Source organism: Sorex araneus, chromosome X (assembly GCF_027595985.1).
Source record: "Sorex araneus isolate mSorAra2 chromosome X, mSorAra2.pri, whole genome shotgun sequence".
NCBI classification, from domain to species: domain Eukaryota; kingdom Metazoa; phylum Chordata; class Mammalia; order Eulipotyphla; family Soricidae; genus Sorex; species Sorex araneus.
In genome coordinates this window covers 42,655,072-42,670,678 of record NC_073313.1, presented here as the reverse complement: position 1 = coordinate 42,670,678, position 15,607 = coordinate 42,655,072, and the positions used below count along the sequence as shown (strand labels likewise).

General features: G+C 39.7%; 1 protein-coding gene across 7 annotated transcripts in view; it reads right to left on the bottom strand.

Annotated features, from left to right (window-relative positions):
* The window catches only part of USP9X (ubiquitin specific peptidase 9 X-linked), a 105,227-nt gene that overhangs the window by 83,008 nt on the left and 6,612 nt on the right, over positions 1-15,607 (bottom strand). The gene's annotated exons all lie outside the window — the stretch shown is intronic.

The following is a 15,607-nucleotide window of genomic DNA, read 5'->3' as shown; positions in this document are numbered from 1 at the left end:
CAATCAAGAGTAAAATGGAGGCCCAGAGAGACCGTAGAGCAGCACGAGGCAGATCTGAGTTTGATCCCTGGCACTCCATATGGTCCCCTGAGCCCTCCAGGAATGATCCCTGAGTAAGCCCTGAGTCTGGCCAGATATGGTTCCTCCCCTGCCCCCAACATTCTCTTTAGGGGCCAGAGTGATAGTACAGTGTTCTCACTGTGCATGTTGTGGCCAAGGCGGGTTCAATCCCCAATTCCACATATGGTCCTGAGCCCTACCAGGAGCGATCCCTGAGCACAGAGCCAAGAGTAAACCCTGAGAACTGCTGGGTGTGGCCCATAAAGAAAAAAATAAAGTAAAATGGGGGAGTTAGTTATTAGAAAGCACTAAGTCAAACTCTCTCCATTCCCTTCTCCCATTTCCTATTTATGTGTCCCATGTTATCTTCAACTCCCCCTCTAGCAAACTCCAATTTTCACAGCAGCCTAACTGACCTCCACACTTTTAATCTGTTTGGTTTATTAATGCTAAATTAATCTCCCAATGCTTTCAAGTCGCTTACATCTCATAGATCCTCTCAACCAGTTACATAATAACCTGTTATTCTCGGGGGCTGGAGCACAGCGGGTAGGGAATTTGCCTTGCACGCGGCTGATCCGGGTTCAATTCCCAGCATCCCATAAGGTCCCCTGAGCACTGCCAGGGGTAATTCCTGAGTACAGAGCCAGGAGTAACCCCTGAGCATTGCCAGGTGTGACCCAAAAAGTAAAAAAAAAAAGAGCCTGTTATTCTCAAGATCATTCATGATCAGCACTAACTTATTTTTCCAGCATTGTTTCTTGTTGCCCAATTTCAACTACCACAATCAGGCTGAGTACCACAGATTTTACGTAAAAAATGTTAACTGTGGTTATGGGTTGGGGGACATATATGGGACCAGGGAGAAAGCAAAGGTTAATTTGCACACTTTAGACCAGGTTCAATACCCAGACCCACATGGTTCTCCAAATACAATCAGGCTTAGTTGCTAGGCATGTGAATAACACACTTCGTTATGCATATATGCATTAAAAATATATGAATGGATTTATTAGAAAATCATGGGGCTGGAGAGATAGTACAAGAGATAAGGCTACATGTAGCCACAGTGACTGTGACCCGGTCCAAATCCTCATAAGGGCCTCTGAACACCGTCACTTCTGAGTGTATGGGGAATCAAACCAGGGCTTACAAAGCCCTTTGCCCCTTATACTATCTCTCCCAACTCTATTTTCACCTGTATAGAAAATTGCCATGGTATCTCCCCAGAGGAGGAAGGCTGTTAGCATCTCTCATCACCCCCAACTTTTCTTTCAAGTTTCAAAGAGGTTATATTGCCAGCAAGAGCAGTCAAAAGGTCTGGGGCTCTTCATCCAGGTCCCATCCAACTCCAAGTTCAGCAAGCCAAAAAGAAGAATGTGCACCCAACGATCCTCAATCCATCTCTCTCATAAGGCCAAGCTTCCAGCCATACACGGAGAAGAGACAGACTTGGGGAAAATTCCTAGCACCCTGCTCCATGGAACAGGGGTGTCACTCAGCAGTGTCATAGTTCTGAATAATATAAAGCAGATATATTTTTCCCAAAATCCTATTTGGCTTACTACCACATTTTGGGGGGCAGAGGGAAGGGTCACTCAGTGATTGGCCTCTCTCCCCTCTTCCCACAACCAAACACCAAAATCTACCTTTGAGCAAGGAACAGAGCTCCCCAACTGCCCTTTTGGGAAACACGGGTGTCAAGTTTTGCTCAGGGGGAGAGGCAGGCTATAAGGCAAGTGTTCCAAGTTCTCTCAAAGTAAACTGACTTTATTTGGAACACAGTATAGGGGAGTTCATGCCTGAGGATGCACTGGAAAACAATGGAGACAAAGGCAATAAACAATCAAGAGCTGATTCCTCCATAGAGCAACAAGCTAAAAAAAATTTATTTTTTAGAGCAAGCTAGATTTTAAACTATTTAGCAATTTACTAGAAAGAGGTAGAGGAAGACAGCTAAGTGTCAGCTTTGTTCCTCAGTGTCAGAGCAAACCCCAAAGACTAACCTTAAAGATTACTCCCTACCCAACCAAAGACACTAAAAAATTTAACTGGGATTATGAAACAACTATGAAGGTATCACCTAAAACAAAAGCAATCCGTCAAAAATTAGGAGACTAACATTTACGTAGGATACCAACAGAGGGAGACAGCTTAACAAAGAAGTAAACACAGTCACTGAAAGCCTTGTCATCCCAAGGAGACTGCATGACTAAGGCTGTGTGTCCTCGGCAGAGCAAAATCACAGGCTGTATATTATGAGGGGAAATACTTTCATAATGTAATCCAGAGTCAGTCGCTATGTAAACAGACAAGCAAACAGTTCTGGGGGTTGGGAGAAGGAATCAGAACCAAAAATTACTACTATATTATTTTTAATCCCAATCCCCCCCAAACCGTAAGATGTGCAAAGCAGCAGGAGGCAGGTGTGAGGGTAGGGGGTATACGGCGATAAGCAGGAAGAAACTGTCTACAGCCAGTTAAGTTTCAAAGTACTAAAGAAAATTATGCTTAAAACCAGTAAAGGAAAACAGGAAAATGTTTAAAAATTGAAAAGATTGAAATAAAGATTTCAAAAGATTGAAAGACTGAAAATATTACCAGTAAGAATAAGAAGAATCTAGATTCAAAATTTCTAGAATCATAAACACTATCATTAAAATGAAAGACTTACTAAAGTCGTTCAATTAAAGGACCTGAGCTTTAAACAAAGAATCGCAAACGTGGAACCAGAGATAATATAGTGGGCGGAACCTGACTTGCACACAGCCAACCCCATTTCTGGCACAGCATATGGTTCCCTGAGCACCACCAAGAGAGATCTCTGAGCACAGAGCAGGACTATGCCCTAAGCACCCCCAGGTGTGGTCCAAAAATAAAAAAGATGGTGCGGGAGGAAGAGTACAGTGGGTAGTACATTTGCCATGCATGTGGCCTACCCAGGTCTGATACCCAGCATCCCATAAGGTCCCCCCAGCACCACCTGGAGTAATTTCTGAGTGCAGAGTCTTCCTGGGTGTGACCCCCAAACAAAACAGATCAGCAAACTTGGAAGGCAGATCTCGACAGATCCACAAAAGATTAAGCAATCTAATAGGTTTCAAAGAAATACAGAACACAACTAAGCATAACAACATATGTGTAAAAGAGAACTGAGAAAAGAAACAAGGATTATTTATAGAAAGTATGTCCCAAACTCCTCCAGACTCAGGGTAAAACATTCCTGTAATCTACAGTCACGAAAATAAACAAACTCCAGGTAAAATAAATGAAGTCAGAGAATCAAAATGGTCAAGAGCTACACAAAAAGGGGGGACATTACAAAAACTTTAGGCAATTAAAGAGTCAAACCATCACATATTAACAGCTGATCTCGCATCAGAAAACATGGAGCCCAGAAGGCAGTGGGATGGCATACTCAAAAGTACTGCATTGGTTGGGGGAAAAGGGGAAACCCTGTCAAAATCAGTTTTAAAATGCTGTCAGAGACTTATTTCAACAGTGTTGGGACTTAGTTGGCACACCCAATCCCCAGTGAAAAAATTACTGGTATTGTAAAACCACAATTTGGGATGCTGGAGATCCAAATTGTGAACCTGGATCAGCCACACTGCACTCTTCTTCCAGTGCCATTTTTTTGTTTATTTTTGGACCACACCCAGGTTAGACTCTAACTTTCCTATATACATCACCGATATATTAGGTGTTAAGTTATTATGATGTATACTCATACTTAGTCATCTTATAATTGGAATTTTGTATCTTGGCTTCTATCACCTAAATGACTCCCAATCCGTCACCTCTGCTAACCACAAATCTAATCTCTGAATTTGCAATCGCTTTGCCCTTTATTTAGGTTCTACTTAAGTGAGATAACAAAAGTCTATGTCTTTGCAATTTTTCATTTAGCATTAATGTATCCCATTGGTAGCTCTTTTTTTTCTTTTATTCCTGGTTCTGCTTAGGAATCATTCCTGATGGTGCCCATGGGACCATGTGATGCCAGGGACTGAATTTCGGCCAGCCACATACAAAGTAAGTAGTGCCTTACCCACTGTACCCCAGGCCTCAAGTTAAAAAAAAAAACTGTAAAGTGCTCATGAATACTTATCTTTTATGAATTTTCAAAGTATTAAATAAGGTAATACAACGGGATGTCTTTTGTGGGTTTTTTTGGGGGGGGAGTCACACCCGGTGATGCACAGGGGTTACTCCTGGTTTTGCACTCAGGAATTACTCCTGATGGTGCTCAGGGGACCATATGGGATGCTGGGAATCGAACCTGGGTCGGCCGTGTACAAGGTAAATAGCAAACGCCCTACCCACTGTGCTATCATTCCAGCCCCAACAACGGGATGTTTTAAATGATGTTTACTAGGCCCATGATAACTACCTGGTAAATATTAACTGTTACTTCTTGCTCCTGTCCTATTACTTCTCTCACTTCCCATTTGGTTATTTTTCTGTCCTAATTCCCAACTATTCTCCTAATTTCTCCCCTATCTCCCTAATTTATATTCCTATCATTAATTTGAAATAAATTAAATGTAGAAAGGGATGCTCAACATCAGTATTCATCACTGTTTGGGATTGTGTATATTCAGATGCTATTTACTGAGTGAGACAATTAAAAAAGTAGTGGTTTCTGAGTACTAATAGTGGAGCAGACAATGTCGGTATGCTATTTTGTTTTTATCCATTTATATCCTTAAGTTTCTTTTCTATGCACATTTTAAAAATCTGAGAAAAAGTGACAATTCAGCGACAAGATCGTGCTTTTGTTTTGACATTAGGGAGAAAATTCACAATTTTTAAATTGTAGAAAGATTTCATGTCATGAAAATCAACTAACTTAAGAACTAGTAAGTGGATCGATTATGATGCCAAAATAAATGTGCTTGATTTCCACCTATTTGTAAATTTCTCAAATTTCCTTTGGTTGAATTCTAATTTTATTCCATCATGTTCAAAGAACATACTTTAATTTTCAGTCCCAAAAGTCTATTGAGAATTTACAGTCTAACAAAGGATATCTCCTAGAGAATGCTAATGTGTTCTCAGCAAGAATGTTGTGTTGTTAGTTTTCCCTTTATTTTTGCATCATTGCTTTAGCCATTACTTTTTTTAAGGGGGGGAGAGGTTTTCTAGTCATTATTGAAAGTGGGGAGATGTTCAAATCTTACTGAATTTTCTATTTTCTTCTTCATTCCTGTCATTTTGGGGACTTGATACATTTTTAGACTATATGTTCATTGTAAAGATATTTGTAATTGTTACAGTAACGAACGGGCTCATTATAGTGTTCCCCACATCATGAAATAATATAGGTGTACACAGACAAGTATTCAGTTGCAATAAAATGAACTCCTGGGCCAGAGAGGTAGTACAGCAGGAAGGGCACTTGTGTTGCAAATGGCCAACCGAGGTTGGATCCCTGGAACCCCATATGGTCCCTTATGCACTGCCAGGAGTGATTCCTGAGCAGAGTCAGGGTTGTAAAAGTGAGCCCTGAGCACCAGAGGGAGTGCCCCAGAGCCAAGCCAAACCAAACAAACTCTAACACACAAAGGTCATTTCAACTCGAGACAGTGATGCCAAAAGTTCAGTCTATCACTTCCTATGCACATCACTATTTTTTTATTTGTATTATCAAAAGGGAAACCACATGAACAGATCACTTCATCAATCTATTGTTAGTCAACTACTACTCATTAAAAGCCTGAGAAACCAACTCAAATTTCTACTTTACATTTACTATATGGTCGATGAAGGACCAGAGAGATAGCTAATGGCGTGGGTTAGGTCCCTGCACCCCACATGGTCCCACAGTCCTGCCAGGAACAATCTCTGAATGAAAAGCCAGGAGTAAGCCCCAAACACAGGCCTGCTCTGCTACAATATGGTTTTGTTCTGGTATTTAGCTTACTGATAAATGTCAGTAAACACACCTGCAAGCCATATTAATTCATAAGCAATTTTCCTCTCAACACATTAATGTTTAGCACCAAGTAACAGCAGCCAAATGTAGTACTGAGAGATCTGAATTCAATGGTTCATATATCACATGAAATTATTCATGGCCCAGTCTGGTCACATGTTCTGCTTTGGAAATATTTGTGGAGGTCTTCTTGACCCTTGTGCATTTTATTTCAGTCCTTCCAAATTATGTTTTAATTTTGATGTTCTGTATTTACTATAATCATCAAGAAAACAAGAGCTGGCTATTTCTCCCTTAAAATGTTAAGATTACTCTTAAATCTCAAATTATGGTTACACTTACTTTTTATTTTTGAGCCTTCCCAAAGTCCTAAGAATATTACCTCCAGATCAATCAAAGAGAACATATTCTCCCAATTCTATGCTCTTAGGATAGTTGTCATATTCCTTGGGTTGATCTTTATTAAAAATAAATTAACAGCCTCAGGCTTATTAGCATGGCTGTTTTTTTGAATGGGTTGGTCTGGGGCCATCCTTGGCAATGCTGAGGGCTATTCCCAAGGTGCCAGGGATAAGCCCTAGGGTTTCCACGCAAAGCATACACTCCAGCCCTTTGAACTATCTTGCCAGACCTTAAAATGCCTCTTTTTATATCCAACTATACTAACAGAAAATACTACCTGTATTTCAAATTTGTTTTGAACCAGAGATACCTTAGATCACCTGCAATAATATGCAATAATCTTATCAGAATTTGTGCTGCCCTTTTTAAAAAGTGACAAGATGAAGAGACCAAAGAAACCAGTTATCTGGCCAGAAAGAGAGCCTAAAGGGCTGGAGTTCACGCGTGGCAGACACAGGGCCCTGAGTCAACCCCCAACACAACACTGACCTGAACAGTGTGAAGGGTTTACAATGACTGCGTCCTATCACCAAAAACAACAAAGTAACAGTAATAATAATTAAAACGCACCAAAACTATATGGTGCTATGTAACCTGTAAATTGTATTTTGGGTAAGGCAGTGAACAAATCCTCCACTCTTTTAGGTAGAAATGTTAATAGGAAAATAATCTAGTAAACATGGAACTGAAGTTCAGTAACCTAAGCACTAGGTTTCTAGCACTAATACTAAGCTGGCTCAAATTTGTTCATTCTGGCTCTACCTTAACAGAATTCTTAAACACCAAATCACTTTATTTTAAATCAGCTTTAAAAATCTGCAAAGGGGGCTGGAGCAATAGTAGAGTGGGTAGGACCGTTTGTTTTGCACATGGCCGACCCAGGTTTGATTCCCAGCATCCCATATGGTTCCCCGAGCACCACCAAGAGTAACCTCTGAGCATTGCCAGGTGTGACCCAAAGAAGCAAAAAGAAAGGGGGAAAAAAATCTGCAAAAATGAAATTATCACAAAAAAGCCTTATGCATTTTTTAAATATAAAAAACCTTACAAATTGAACACAGAACTATTAACAATATAGTATGAACAGATAACAAGTATTGACTGCTATGTTACAGGTTCCTTCGAGTTTTGCACGGCAATACCACTACCATCACATACCCGAGGGAAACTAAGCTCTCCTAATAACCTGTATTTTGTATTTTGACTTCAATACAAAAGAGCTCCAAAGAGATATTTGGAAGACGGGACACTTGCAGGGGGGTAGTAAAGACTGTTAAGATTTGGAAACCAACTGCTTCCACTGTAAAAAATTCTTCATCTAATCTCCCTTTGAAGTTTTCTGTTGTAACACTTTTAAAACAGCAAGGATAATCTTTTATTCAAGTGTCCTTTATCCTTGTTGCTGTTACCTATTGGTTATAGTTTTGCACACTAGAAACAGAAACTTAATATTTACCATTTTCTATATTATAATCCTTCAAAATACTGAGCTCTGTAGTGTGGACACATTGCCACATGTTTTATTAAAGATACTTTTCAGGCCCAGAGAGACAGTACAGCTTAACTGAAATGCATGCAGTCGACCCAGACTTGATCCCTGGCACTGCTGTTAGTGATCCTAGCACCAGGAATAAGCACTGAGTTAGTGATCCCAGCACCAGGAATAAACTGCTGGTTTATTCCTGGTGCTGGCTGTGGGGAGGGAGGGAAGGACAGAGAAGTGAGAGACCGTTCATTCAATTATTCTTTTACTATTAATTCCTTACAAGGGCATATGGTCCCAATAAATTGCAATTCCTCAACAAACCAACCTGTTAACAAAAGCAAGTGAGCTTTGGACTTTTAAGATTGTCACAAACCAACTAGACAGTTAACACAGGACAGTTAACACACCCAATGTCACAAAATGTATGAGACTACTTACCAGTCTTTGCTTTAATAACAGAGTCAGATAACTCGAGTCACCTGTTAATAGCTATTACCAGCCCTTCGTCAATATTAGTTTACACTTCAGAAGTCACCTATTCTATCATGAAATGCTGACCCAACACACTTAGAAATAAAGACCTCATTTCATTTAGTCAACATTTTGAGTAAGGCATTAATTACCTGTTCGATCTCCATCCAGTTGGTAAAGTTTTTGCTTGAATCTTCCTCAGCTAAACTTAGCTACATGACTAAATTAATTTAAGGAGGAAAACAGATTTTTAAGTTCTTTTTATCATTGAAATTATCCTCAGTGTACTTAAAATTACACATAGGTATTTAAAGAAACTCATGAACCCTATAAAATAACCCACTTAAAACTCCATCATTCAGTGGCTTTAGTTTATTCAGAGTTGTATGGTCATCATCACAATGCTAGAGTATCTGACTTCTGAAAAATAGAAACCCTATGCCTATAGGTAACAGTCACTTCCATTCCCTTATTCCCCCCTACCAGCCCCAAACTAATATAACATGCAAAATTCAGAATAACAAGTCTCATTAAATTTGTGCTTTTTCTGCTTTTGGGTCACACCCAATGATACTAGGGGCTTTTAATTTAGTATCTGCATCCAAATTCAATACCTATAGCTTACAATACAGAAGGGTAATAAAAGTACCACAGAAAAACATCTAAAGTAAGACTGGGATATACTGGAATAGTCTAGGTTCCCCCAAAGAAGTAGGATCACAAGTAAAATTTTGTTTTTAAAGAAGGTGGTCTAATTTTTTTCCTTCCCTCTTACTTGCAGGATTATACACAGGCCTGGTTGTGGTCCTAACATATTTTTGGCTCTGATACCTGCCAAAGATTACGTATCAGTTTATGTTACTCACACCTAGGTTTGTACTCATTTAGGTACGGTGTTTGCACACGCCCTCACCAGGATTCTTACCCTTAGCTGAGGCATGAAGACAAGAGTTATATATCTATAGATAATATGTATATACAAGAGTTATATACACAATAGATTAAGGCCAGAAGCTGAGAGAATCCAATGGCATTCCAAACCTACTATGTAAGTATTTATAATAGTTACATTATGTATATGTAGTAATCTATATGTGTATAATTCTTAACCATCAGTATACAGGCCAATCAATAACTCACAAGTATTACTTCCAGCAAAAAATGAACAAAATTAAAAGGACTATAAAGAGAAACTGTTAATAAGAAGAACATGAACTACTTTTCTTGGTAGAATCCTTAACTGGTGCAACAAACTAGCCATACACTGAGAACAGTCTACACGCACAGCAGTGCATGTTCCAAAAGGCTCAAACATATAACCTAAGTATGCATCACCTAATGACATACTTCTCAGAACACAGTCCTGTCATTAACGGACACATGACTTCAGTTTGGCAGATCAACTAAAAGCTAAACATTCATATATGTATAGTAAATCTATCGGCATTCTAAAGACCACCAAAATGCATATTCTAAAAGAACATGACATTACATCAGTAAAAATGCTGCAAAACAACCCAAAAGTCCACCAACATAATAAATCATAGCTTATTTCCTACAAAGACATACTACACAGTAATGAAAATGAAATTATTCACTTGTATGATAAAGCAAAAGAAGCCAAACTCAACTATGCAGCATTGATATATTATGTTTAGGGGTTACAGGGCTTGCCTTGTATGCAGCGACTCAGATTCAACCCCAAACAACGCAAATAATCTCCCAGAACTGCCAAGTGTGCCCTTAGAAATGCCAGCCACCACTAGATATAGTCCAAAACCAAAAACTGTTTACACATTTGACCATACACAAGCTATACCTCAATTTAAAAAACAGTTAATTAGTAAGCCACTCCAAAAGAACAATGAACTTCTCCTGGAAGTTCCTAATGTATTAGTTCTCAAAAATATATTTTAGGAGAGCCAGGAAGTTACAATTATTTTCATAACATACTACTTGCCATTCTTACTGCCCCCTGCTAGCTCTACAGTAGAAGTTTTCCAGAGCTTACTTGGTGTACTATTACATCACAATAGATTAAAGCCAGAGGCAGAGGGGAGCCAATGGGCTTCCAGACCAGATAGAGGCAGTCACAGTACATTAACATGGGGGTGTGTTTTTGCTTGCCTGTTCTCTAGGCCAGGGATGGAACCCAGGGATATAGGAGATTTGTATTCTATCACTAAGCTAACACACCCGCAGCACCAATAAGTTGTTTTAAATGCAAAAATACTTCTAAATCTCTTCATTTCTTACATAGTAGATGTACGAATGAATATAACCCCACATAAACAAAAGCTCTTTTTGGTTCTTGATAATTACAAAAGGTTCTGAGACCAGTAAATTTGAGAATGACTGGTGTAATGACATACAATAAGCTTCCTTTTCTACTAAGATTCCGATATTTTTCTCTGAGACCATCTGTGCCAGAACAACAACAACAAATCACTACCACTCTGTGCAGTTTTTTTCCCTCAAATTGGAAAAAAACTTTCCCCTGAATATTATTTTCTATACAAAGATACATGATTTAAAGGCAGTAATAGTTTTCATTTCTCCATTTTTATTTAGGGATTGTTAGTTACAATACGATTAACTATACTCTCAACACAGCAGTATTGTTAAAGCTTAGCTGAGCTTCAGATGAAAATTTAACTAGGGGCTGGAGCGATCACACAGTGAGTAGGGCGTTTGCCTTGCACGCGGCCAACCCAGGTTCAAATCCCAGCATCCCATATGGTCCCGCCAGCACCGCCAGGAGTAATTCGTGAGTGCAGAGCCAGGAGTAAGTAAACCCTGTGCATTGCTGGGTGTGACCCAAAAAGAAAATAAAAATTTAACTAAACTTGAAACTGCTCTGACAGCAATTATGATATACCTTTAATATTGGAGAGGGCTGGGGCGTATGTTTTGCATGCAGCAGGAGGATCAGAACTGATCCCTAGGGCCACACAGTTCACCCAGCACTGTTGGGTGTGCCCCCAGCCCCACATGCACAAAACCATACCCCAAGCTACCAAATCAAAGGTCCCCAAATTTACACTAGGAACTGCTGACCAAGAACAATTAATTCATGAGATTGTAAATAAAATACATCCCTACAGACGGGTATTGGAACATTCTATGACTTAAACTCAATCATGAACAACTTTGTAACTGCGAATCTCATGGTGATTAAATTTTAAAAATTAAAAACAAAGAGGCTGGAGCAATAGCACAGCGGGTAGGGCGTTTGCCTTGCACGCGGCCAATCCGGGTTCGATCCCCGGCATCCCATATGGCCCCCCAAGTACCACTAGGAGTAATTCCTGAGTGCAAAGCCAGGAGTAACCCCTGAGCATCGCTGGGTGTGACCCAAAAAGCAAAAAAATAAAATAAAATAAAATAAAATAAAATAAAAACAAAAAAGAAATCCCTACTGACAAAGGTGAAAATGATAGAAAAATTCTAAACATTATTCTCTCACACTTGTCAATCCAGCAGGCTCCTAACCTATTCTCCCTTTTTACCTTTATAAAGGAAGAGGTGTGTTCCACATTTCTATAAACTTTTTTTTATTAAAACATACACAAATAAGTCATTACTGTCCAACATCTTGACTTTACAATAGTGAGGGTTGTTAAATGGGGAACTAACTAGAACTAAAACACACTGCAGCTGATACTGGGTCAATTACCCTCTACTTTTCTTGCCTGTGGCTGACCCTGCAGCTTGCCACATAAATCCCCCTCAAAAAAATTAAGGAAAGAAAAAATAATAGCTACACCTTCTTTGCTCAAAATACAATTATCTTAAAAACAATTTTTTAGGACTGGAGCCAGGAATGACCCCTGAGCACCACCGGATTTGGCCCCAAAATAAAAACAAGAAAACATTTTAAAAACCCTCCAAAATAATGAAATTACAGCTATTTTAACTGCAAAGTGATTCACCTATTTTGATTTAACTCTAGTCACCCAGTGCAAATCCTTTATAATTTCAAGATTAAATAATTTGCTTCCTAGGTAGTAGACTGGTTATAATTGTTTCTCCAAAAACTCTGGACTAAGATCAAAACTCATTACTACCAGCAGTGCTCAAGGAACAGGAACTAACAAGGGACCACATACCCTTGAGTCCTTTGAGCTATCGTCCGAATTCTGGATCCACTTGTTTTAAAGGTGTTTTCCAACACTATAAAATCCCTAGTTATACCTCACTTTCACATGTAAGTTTTTATATTTATCATGCTGCCTGTTCCATTCTAATTACAGTATTCTCACTTATAATGCACAAGTTTTAAACAAAACTACATATAATACAAACAGGTCTGTTCAACATCAGTCAGGAATAAGCCTTCGCCCCTCATAAACATTACAATTCTGAACAGAATCAACTGATATAGTCAATAAGCAATACCTAACCCATATACATATTGAGATAATCTCAACACGGTAGAGCATATGCTTTGTATGGAGAAGGCGTGGGTTCAATCCTTTGGCACCACAAGGTCCTCCAAATACCTGAGAATGAACTTCCTAGTTAGAAGCAGCACCCCCCCCCTAAAATTTTCAATCCTAATTGAGTTCTCTAACTCAAAGTCAGTGTTTGAGCCCTCCAATGAATGCATCTTTGTTTCCCAATTCAATTTTTTTTGGGGGGGCGGGGGAATCACATCCGGCAGTGCTCAGGGCTTACTGCTTTATTCGGTTATCACTCATGGTGATGGTGGGAAAACGGGAGGATTGACACAGTATCACCATATGTGGTGCAAGAGATTGAACGAGGGTTGGCCACAGGGAGTAGAAGCCTTAACCTCTCTACCTCACCAGCCTAGTAATATGTTTTAATAAGCCCTCCATGTCTCAGAACCACTGCTCTAAATCACAACTAGCCAACTACTGGCACATGCCAAACAAAGCCTATTTTTTTACAGGTCACAGCTGAGAATGGAGTTCATAAAGGAACTCCTATGATCAATGTGATGACAAGGTACACTTTTAATTTCAATTAGGCAAAATACAATACAATTACTCCTCACCCATCCAAGTTCTCTTCTCAACAAGCCTGATCTACAGTTGTTTAAGCGGATTTATCAACAGAAAACTTACCTTGCATTTATTTTTCAGATTACGAAGCCTAGAATGTTTACTATTTAACCTGTTAAGAATTTTGCTGATCCGGGGTCTGGAGTGATAGCATAGCGGGTAGTGCGTCTGCCTTGCACGCAGCCCACCCGGGTTCTATTCCCAGCATCCTATATGGTCCCCCGAGCACTGCCAGGGGCAATTCCTGAGTGCAGAGCCACGAGTAACCCAAGATCTACAAAACACTCTCAAAGTCCAACAACAACAAACAATAACAATGTTGTGACCATGTGCATCGCCAGGTGTGACCCAAACTACAAATATAATAATAATAATAATAATAATAATAATAATAATAATAATAAATTTAGGGGCTGGAATGATAGCATAGCGGGTAGGGCGTTTGCCTTGCACACAGCTGACCCGGGTTCGATTCCCAGCATCCCATATGGTCCCCTGAGCACCACCAGGAGTAATTCCTGAGTGCAGAGCCAGGAGTAACACCTGTGCATTGCCAGGTGTGACCCAAAAAGCAAAAAGAATGAAATAGGAACAGATTAAAAAAAAAAAAGAAGAATTTTGCTGATCCATGGTCTGAATTCAGGAGGTATTACTAAACACAACTCTCTTTGACCTTGATCAGACACAAAATACTGTTACATAGTATATGGGTCTAATACCAGATGCAACTCCCATAGTATGTTCTCTGACAACCAAGTTTAATTCAGACTTGAAGTTCTATGTAATAAGCTGCAGAGACAAAACTCTTATATAAAACAATCTAAATTTATAAACTGGAACTACCAAAGCCAGAAGGGTTAAGTTAGATAGGAAAGAGAGGCTTCTCCTGTTCATTTCCTTTCTTCCTATTTTACTGGTTCTTTGGCTAAGTTCAGAACCAAAATAACCAGCTCAAAATCATCCCAAGGAAAATTATTCCTTTGATACTGGTTAGTCATTATGGATGTAATGTGTTCAAAGCTTAGGTGACTAAAGATTAAACGGAAAAGGGCCATAATAGGTTAATAAGCTGTAAAACCAATTCTAGTCATTTGGGAGTAAAATATTCACCTGTATTTTGCATTGGGACAATAAGCAGTTATTATAATGTGCTCTGTTAATAGGACAAGGTAAAGAACAGAATCCCTCATCTTATCCCTTACCAGGTAGTTGTGTGAAATTTGGGTGCTGGTGATCCCTACAGACCTCTAGGGATCACTTCCAGGTTACAGTTCACAAATGATTACTCCAGCCCTTTTGAGCTACCTCCTTGGCCCTTGGGTGTGAATTTTAATGAGAATTTCAAAGGTAAGGAAATACAAATAATTGAATGTTGTATAAATATTCTTAGTGGTGACGAAAGCTTCACTGGGCTGGGGATGTGGCACAATGGTAGTGAACTTGTGTTGCATGAGAGTGGAGGTCCTGGGTTCAATTCCCAGCACCACATGGTCTCCTGAGCACTGCTAATAATACTGCTGGAACAGAGGCAAGGTGTAACCGCCCCTTCTTCCCCTCTTCCCCCCAAAATAAGCCTCATGCAAAAGGCAGTGATGTATCAGTGTTTGGGATGGGGGTTTGATGCATCCTGCAATACTCTTTGTCAACAGGCTGAGCAGTTCTGTGCCAGGACCAAGGATACAATGCTGCTCTGGCCCCGTGGCACCAGAGCACACCCTGCTTTGTCAGAGACCACCAGGGTCAAGTGACAGTGCTTGAAGGACTCAGGGCTCTATCTGAGGGAACGTGGAGGCCAAGTGGTGCTAGGGATCGAATCTAGGTCAGGTGCATACTGTACCATCTCCCCAGCACGGCTTTCAAACTTCACACCTGCCAACCTGCGGTCTGAGGACAGGTAACTGAAAAATCAATTCGTTCCTTGACTCTTGGAGCCATACTCCTCCTCTGAACAAAGTAAGTTTGACTAGATCTAAGAGTGCTGGAGTGCTCATCATAAAAGGTTTAGGTTAAGTCAAATGACTCCAAGTAATGCAGACAGACAATAAAAATGTGCAACACAAAACTCTGTAAACCCCTAGACCATATGGTGAATTGGCTATTCATCAACAAGTTGTTACTCAATCGCTTATGTGCCAGGCACTTTCTAAACATTACCAGTTAACTTGGGGATTTTTCTTAAATTTTTAAGTTTTATTACTAGATTCCGTAGTGCCAGAACTCAAA